This window comes from Camelus bactrianus, chromosome 28 (genome assembly GCF_048773025.1).
Source record: "Camelus bactrianus isolate YW-2024 breed Bactrian camel chromosome 28, ASM4877302v1, whole genome shotgun sequence".
NCBI classification, from domain to species: domain Eukaryota; kingdom Metazoa; phylum Chordata; class Mammalia; order Artiodactyla; family Camelidae; genus Camelus; species Camelus bactrianus.
In genome coordinates this window covers 21,766,288-21,774,274 of record NC_133566.1, presented here as the reverse complement: position 1 = coordinate 21,774,274, position 7,987 = coordinate 21,766,288, and positions in this window count along the sequence as shown.

Here is a 7,987-nt window from a genome sequence, read left to right as displayed (position 1 = left end):
CTATATATAAAAATTAGAAAACAAATTTCTTCTGTGTAGATTCTCTCTCTCTCTCTCTTCTTTTTTTTAAATTGAAGTACAGTCAGTTACAACGTGTCCATTTCCAGCGTACAGCACAATGCCCCAGTCATGCATAGACATAACATGTATTCGTTTTCATATTCTTTTCCATTAAAGGTTATTACAAGATACTGAATATAGTTCCCTGTGCTATAAAGAAGAAATTTTTTTTTAATCTATTTTTATACATAGTGGCTAACATCTGCAAATCTCAGACTCCCAGATTTATCCCTTCCCACCCCCTTTCCCCCGGTAACCATAAGATTGCTTACTATGTCTGAGAGTGTGTTTCTTTTTTGTAGATGAGTTCATTAGTGTCCTCTTTTTTTTTTTTTTCTTTTTTTAGACTCCACATATGAGTGATGTCATGTGGTATTTTTCTTTCTCCTTCTGGCCCACTTTACTTTGAATGATGATCTCTAGGTTCATCCATGTTACTGCAAATGGCATTATTCTCTCTTGATGGAAGATTTGAGTGGTCCACAGTCATGGCTGTCACAGGTAAGTTTCAAAGCTTGTAACGTCTTCAACTCTAGTTCTTGGTTAAAATTCCAAGGAAATCCCCACCTAGATATCCTTATTTCCCTCTCCAGCCACATACTCTCTTAGAAATAACGGGGAAAGAACTGAAAGAAAATCTGTCCCCAGATTCAAAATATCCTCACATGATTAAAATTTGAGAACTACTTTTTGTAAATTGTGAATGTTCTTTAAGGACGATAATTTCTCTGCAATGAACTTGAAAAAACTTAGCTTCCAACTACGCCCCACTTCCTAATCCCAACTGTTGAATCAAATGCTGCTAAACTGTGACCCTAGTCTTGCTGCCTCCGTATCCTTCTGCCATTGTCCCATAGCATCTGAGAATTAAAACAGTGAACAAGTCTTAGGACAAAACTGAACTTTGGTCTTCCTCAACCTGTTTTATAAAATCTTTAGACTTGTTACTCTGCCAAATGCTCATCTTGGAGTTATAGTCACACCACAGCATTTGAACAAAGGCTCTGGCCATTGGTTTTTACTGATTTATCTTCTTCCACAATCACTATTGTTCTAACTCTCTTTCTGACTGTCTTTGCTCATTCCTTCCTGGGTTCAATTCTAAAATATTCCTTAATTCCCTGGTTGCATTGCAAGTGAATAAAATGTGCCTTCTGGAAAATTTTTCTGGGATTTTATTGTTCAACAGTTTTGTCCGCACAGTGTGAAGGTTATGTTTCCACATTATCGAGTTCCCCTAAACGGTACAGATCGTCTTTTGGCACCTGGCTATGGTTAGACATAACAACACACCCTAAGGAGCCTTTCGTGACAGCTCAGTCCCCAGAACGACTCACAGCCCGTGGGACTGAGAAACCACGTGTTGATTTCATAGCTCAGTGATTAACAGAGGAAGCGTTTGCTGGTTTCTTCTAGAGGTGCCTGAAGCAGTTACAAACGTGTGGTTCCTATAGATTTAGTTTTGTGTGAGAAAAATCAAGCACACAAAAAAAATAATGGCATAGTTTGGAGATGATAGAATAATTCAAAGACTCTTCTTTTCTGCAATAAATCTGTTATCTCCCTGTTGTCTAAGATTCTTCTGAAGGAGAAGGTCTAAAACCCACAGCATTATAGTACACTCATTTGTCATAAGCAAGCATGTGGGGAGGAAGATTAGACTTGATATTTTAAATCGTTTTAACCACTGACTCGGAGCATCTTGGAGGTAGGACCCCTGGGTTTCTGCATTAGCTTTGTTAATAGTGTCCTGGCATATTTTGTCACAGAACAGAGCTTGGACCAGTTACAGAATTTCATTTACCAAATGGGACACAAAATTCTAGGGGGCAGGACTGCAGAAATTGGGAAGGGCCTGGCAGGACCATTTCGGGGATGCAGGTGCTGCTGGGCTGTCAGATAGGTTGTTGGATGAGGGGGTTAGAAAGCAGACCAGCATGAAATAGAAGCCCAGTTAGATGAGCTAGAAGCAGGTGGAGAGAGATTCTGGTTCAACAATTGGCTTAGGAAATGACAATGGAGGAGACTTGAATTTTGAAAAGAGCATTGAGGATGCTGTGAATGGAGCAGAGGAGGCTATACTGAGGGGGGAAAAAAGAGAAGAAAGACACTGTGACTTCATCCTTCTAGGTTATAGAATAGCTGACTTATTTTGACAACTTGTGTGAGGAGCTCTGCTAAGAACTGTTCACGTGGGATGTGAGAGGACACCTGTTACCCCACTGATCGCCAAGACTGACTTGTCTGCTCCGCCTGGCTAGGCGGGTGTCCCTCACCACTCCGCGGAGCCCCTCCCCTGTCGGCCCGCATGGTCCAAGAAGGCGTCCCTCATGAAGGAGGACCTGTTCTTCCATCAGGGGTTTAGGGGTGACCATGCTCCCCTGCTCGAACCTCCAAGCAAGCCCTCAGAGCCCATTTGTAGGAGAACAGAGCATAGTCAGTGTTTTTTTAAAAAACACATTTTAAAATTTTTCAAAAAAGAACTTTTACAAACATTCATGAGTTATGATCTTGTGTGTGGTGGTTCAAAACACATTCTCTAGTGCCAGAATATCTGGGTTTATAGCCTGGTTCTCATTTCCTAGCTGTGGGTCTTGACCTAGTTAATTAACCTCTCACTGGGTGGCTGCAAAGATAAAATGAGTTAATTTGTGTAAAGTATCTAGAATAGCATGTACTGAGCTCTCAGTGAGTAACAGTTATTATTTTATAGCTGCGACATTCAAGGCAGAGAGTTTTAACTTGATCAAATTGGTAAGTTTGAAATTTTCCTTACTCCTTGCTTACTCTATGTTGTTTTGATCCAGGTCATGTTTCTTTTCACCGCGCTACACACGCCCCAGGAATGGGCACAAAGACCGTGGGTTAGCCTTTCAGGAGCTGTATGCCAGCTCTATTCAGGGTTCGGAGCTTGGATGTCTGGACTTTAAAAGGAGCTAAATGAAGGAGGGTGGAGACGGCTCAAGAAGGTTGGAAAAGTGTCCAGTGCTGCCTAGCTGACTCCATTACCTCTGCTTCGTTACAACCAGAGAAGCCCGGCCACCATCTGGCCCAGATCAGCTCACCCTGCTTCAGTGCTGTTTGTTTAGTGCATTAAAGGTGTGTTGATGGCCACAGATAACTCCAGTTGTGATGATCCGCCTCTTCTATGATTAGTCCTTAATTTCCTTAAGTGGTTATGCAAAGCACTCAGCAGTACTCAAGGGGGAAGACTGCAACTTTAAAGGCTTTTAGCAGCCAGGACGACAGCATCTTTGGAAGCGGCCAGATGCAAGAAACAGCGGGAAGTCAGCAGTCGTGCTGGTCTCCAGAGCACACACCTCGTGTCAATGCACAAGCCTCACCTGGGCTGCAGACAACTCCTCCATTTGGAAGATGAGAGGTCGGGATTCAGATCCTCAAAATAATCCAGGAATCCTCATTTTTATGGGAGATTCCTTGATTTTCTTAAATATTTGATCAAATTAAGGAAAAATGAATGCTCTGGAAGTCAATCAAAACATTATCAAAGGAGTTTGGCTTCTAATTAAAAGTCTGGGGACCTGGTAGAGAGTCTAAACATAAAACGTAACATCTAAATGACTTAAGTTTTCTCCCTCAGTTCTGATCAATTCCTTGAAAGAGACAACTCTAATGTGACTGAATAACTGATGACCAAGTTGACTTTTTCAACAGATACATATTAAGTGTCAGTCACTCTCCAACGTGTCATCGATACAACAGAGAACGAAACAAAGTCACTGCTCTCATGGAGCCCACGTCCCACTAGGGGCAGACAAATAAGTAATACAATGATTTTTTTTTTCCTGGAAAAAAATAAAACAGAAAAAGAAGATAGGAAATGCCAGAAATGGCATGGTTGGGAGCATTCTTATTTTATAGACAGTGGATAAAGAAGCCTCCAGGGGTAAAATGAAATTTGAACAGAGAGCAGAAGAAAATAAGGGAGCCATCAATACAGATTCTAGGGGAAGAGAATTCTAAAGAAAGAGAGGGAAGTACAAACACAGAATTTTTATTTAAGGGACAGTGAGACCAGCTGGCTGGGTTCACAGTCTACAATAATTCAGCGTATTAGTTATGACCTATCTTTTAATAGTGTTTTGCTTGTCCTTTGGCTCATAAAGGAAATTAGGAAAGATTTTGAATGATTCCTAGACACTGGCCAAATAGTATCAAAAATTCCACACTGTTACTTTCATCCATCTTTTTACCAAGTGAGATTTACATTATTTTTCTTTAAAGACAGCGCATTACTGGACAGTTCATAGGTCACTTTCCTCCAATGAATATTCCTTGAGTATAAAAAAAAGATAGCATTAAATCACCAATAAGTTGCATTTCAATAATACTACACACTCATGCGTCAAACCATCACCATACTCTAAACAACATAATAATGATGATGAGAACCACACTGTCTACTAAGGAGTATGTGGTTGACATATTTCCTGTGAGCAAGGTCTTCTCCAGTGGCAACAAATGGCTCATCAGTCGTCTCCAAAGCAGTCTTTCCTCCACAGACCTTGCCCCACGACGCCACAGGCAAAGGGCCAGGCTGATGAGCAAGCCCGCACTGTGTCTGGGGATGCTGTTCTCACGTTCGTCTCAGCACTGACCCTGTTGTCCTGAGCATTATTCTCAGTCCAGATGAGCTAATCTTCCCGCCCCCAAGAAGGGAGCCCCTTTGGCTGTACGTGGCTTTTTACATAATTGAGAAGCACCGGTTGTTCGTGGGTAACCAAGTCTCTGAATTTTAAGACCCCCAGAGCAGGATCCAATTTTTCAACTTTGAAACGTATGAGAGCTTAAAATGTTAAAACCATAAGGTCCCAAGGTGGAAAGCCGATTTCAAGCATGTATAGTTCATGCCTATATTTGATGCTTGTGAAGAATCTATATTTGATGCTTGAGAAGAAAAACTTTATGTGTTAAACTGAGTATTCGCTAAAATGTGTGATGTCTCTCTCTGGCTTAAATGATCTATCAGCTGAAGATACAGCTACGTGAAGGCTCAGGGAGTCGTATGGGACAGACAGAAGTGGACGGCTGGAAGTGATGCTTGCCTCTAAGGCTAAAAAGCCCCGATGGAATCAACTGCTTCTCCACAAACTCATCAGAAATATATTTTGCAGGCAAAGATTTATCCTAGGGATAGGCAAGAGGAGAAGAATCATGATGTGCAATGCTGGACAGTGGTGATAATTTGATAAATCAGAGAGAAAAATGGCACTTTTTAAATAATCCTTCCCGTGTTTTCACCAGTAAGATCTTAACAATGTGATTTTTTTTTTTGCTTCTGTTATTATTTGATCCAAATCCTTTATTATATACTCAGGCTTCAGTGTCCTGGGGACTCATAGGCCATATGTATCAGTGAGATCGAAAGTAAGGTGACATCCGCCACAGTCAGCAATAAGGGTGCCTCGATATGTGGAGAAAACACTGCAAGAAAAACTGGGATGTAAGTTAAAAATCCTTTCACTCAGTCAATCTCTGGATCTAAGTAACAGTTTGAGATAAAAAATGTGCTTTTATAGAGTGGACAATACTTTGGTCAAGTGGAGAAAATTCATGCCATTAAAATTACTGATATATTCTTTCATGAATCCAATCATTTATTCAGCATTTTATAGTTTAACTCATTTATTTATTATCCCAAAACTCAGGGAGCGTCTAAGGAATGCATGTTGCTGAAATTTTCAGAGGAGAAGGCAGAGTCACGTTCATGGGAAAGTAAATTCAACGTCGGCTGGGATGTATGCAAAGTGTGTAGAGTGTGTATGCTGTGACGGTGTGGCAGAAAACCTGCACTCGGCTGACAGGTAAGTGTAGGTCCCAGGCAAGAGAAAGGGCCTCATGAAGAGGGATGTCGTGTAGAAAATTCCACAAATACTAAAATGTTAAAACTGTTTCTCAGAGAGGTGACGTAACATGGCCATGATCATACAGCTGGTGATGGCAGAGTTGGAAGACATGTATTTGGGTTTAGGTTAGTGATTATCACCTGGGAGAGATTTTTTGCCCCCAGGGGAAATTTGGAAACATCTGGAGACATTTCTTGGTTGGTTGTCACAACTTTGGGATGTGCAGCTAGCTTCTAGTGGACAGAAGGCAGGGATGCTGCTAAACATCTTCTGATAAACAGGATGGTCTCCCACAGTAAAGAGTTGTCTTGTTCTAACTATCAAGTTCCAAGGTGGAGAGACGTGGTGTAGAGGAAGGAATATAGAAAAGGAGGATGGAGACAGAATCAGAGCAAGCAGGAAGAGGAGAGAGGATGGGAAGGAGGTGTGGACCACACTGTGACATTCTGTTCTTCACTCACTTCTGATACAGAAGAGAGCCTCCAGTTCTGCACATTTCCTTCTGGGGCGGCCTTTCCATGGAAAAGCACCTTGTGAACAGTGTTTTAATTCTGGTTTACTAGTGCCATATGTGAAACCAAAAGCAAGTTTTTCTCCTCAAATTGAGTGTGTCCTTCCATTGAGGACACAGGCTGGCCAGGATTGAATAAAATCAGAGTAAACCTCAGTGTTACCTCCCTTTCTCCTATAGGAACAATGTCTGCCCAGGGGAGACGGAGGCTAGCAAGTGTCCCACCCCAGGAGGAGTCAGCTGAGGCTGATGACCGAAGACTGGCATGATGAAGAAGGCAGGCATCACTTTAGACACCTGGGTGACTCCCAAGAGCACCAGATGCACCTTGTCTGCGCAGAAAGGACACCAGTTGTGTGGGCAGTTTCCCGCATCGGCATGAACTCAATTTACATCGTTATTAGGTACTTCTGGATGAGAAGTCACGGAGCCCATTTTATGAAATAACTGGATACTCTTGTCAAGAATGCCATGCAGGCATCCCTGGGTGTGGCTGCCCACACAGAAGTAAACTCGTGATCCTTTCAAATTAAGACTGCTAGAAGTCACACACTCTTCCAATTCAGAGACAGAATTTGCAAATAAGATTCATAATGCCACTCTCTTACAGAGTTACACCATCCTGTTTAGGCAAGAAAGTCTTCCTACGAGGTGACATTCCTTGGAGCGTTAAGCCTCCATAAGGGAGTCTCGTATCAGGAATATCTGTCAATTCAACCGTTTTGTTATTCTTCACATTACAGGTCAAAATACCACCAAACCTGAGAGTTTAAAGGCACTTGAAAGTTTCTAAAAGATAGCAAAGTACGTGTAGTAAATATAAATATTAAAGTTAAAAAAAAAAGACTCTAACTTTAGTTTCAGGTAATCAAGCAAAAAAAAAAAAGAGAGAAATTAACTCCACACTGGGGCAGGATTTAATTTTTTCTGAAAGTTAAAGAAAAGAGAGTCTGCTTGATCCTGGCTCTCTCCTCTCCCTTCCTCTTCCCCACTGCCATGTGGCAGCCCTGGATAGGGAGAACTTTTACTGCTGTAAATTGTATTTACTTCTCTGAATTCCTGAGCCCTGATACTAGGTTCTCTGTGGGAGCTCGATAAATATTCATTGATGGGGATGGTAATGAATACTAGATTTTTTTGGCTCCCTGCTTTCTGACTTTAATCCAGCCATTTCCTTCTCTCTTCCCTGGGGGAACTGGCAATCTGTTTAAAGCATGTTTGCACTTTGGAATCAGGAGAAGCCAGCATAATTATTAGCTCCCAGTGATTCTCAAACTGTCAGTTAATTCTCAGGTCTTGCCATTTTCTCTGCTCTACACACAGAGCTAAGTTTACATATAAGTGAATTAGGTATCACCTTGAAAGATTTATTTCAGACACGAAAAGATGGCTAGAAAAATTCCTTTCTCTCTCAAAATATTGTGCTCCTGAACACACCAGTCTATGGTTGCCTTAAATTTTATTATTATCTAACACCAATTCTTTGGACTATAAACTGACCTGCCTTAAAAAAAAAAAAAAAGCTAATTACAGAGCAAATTAAAGAAGC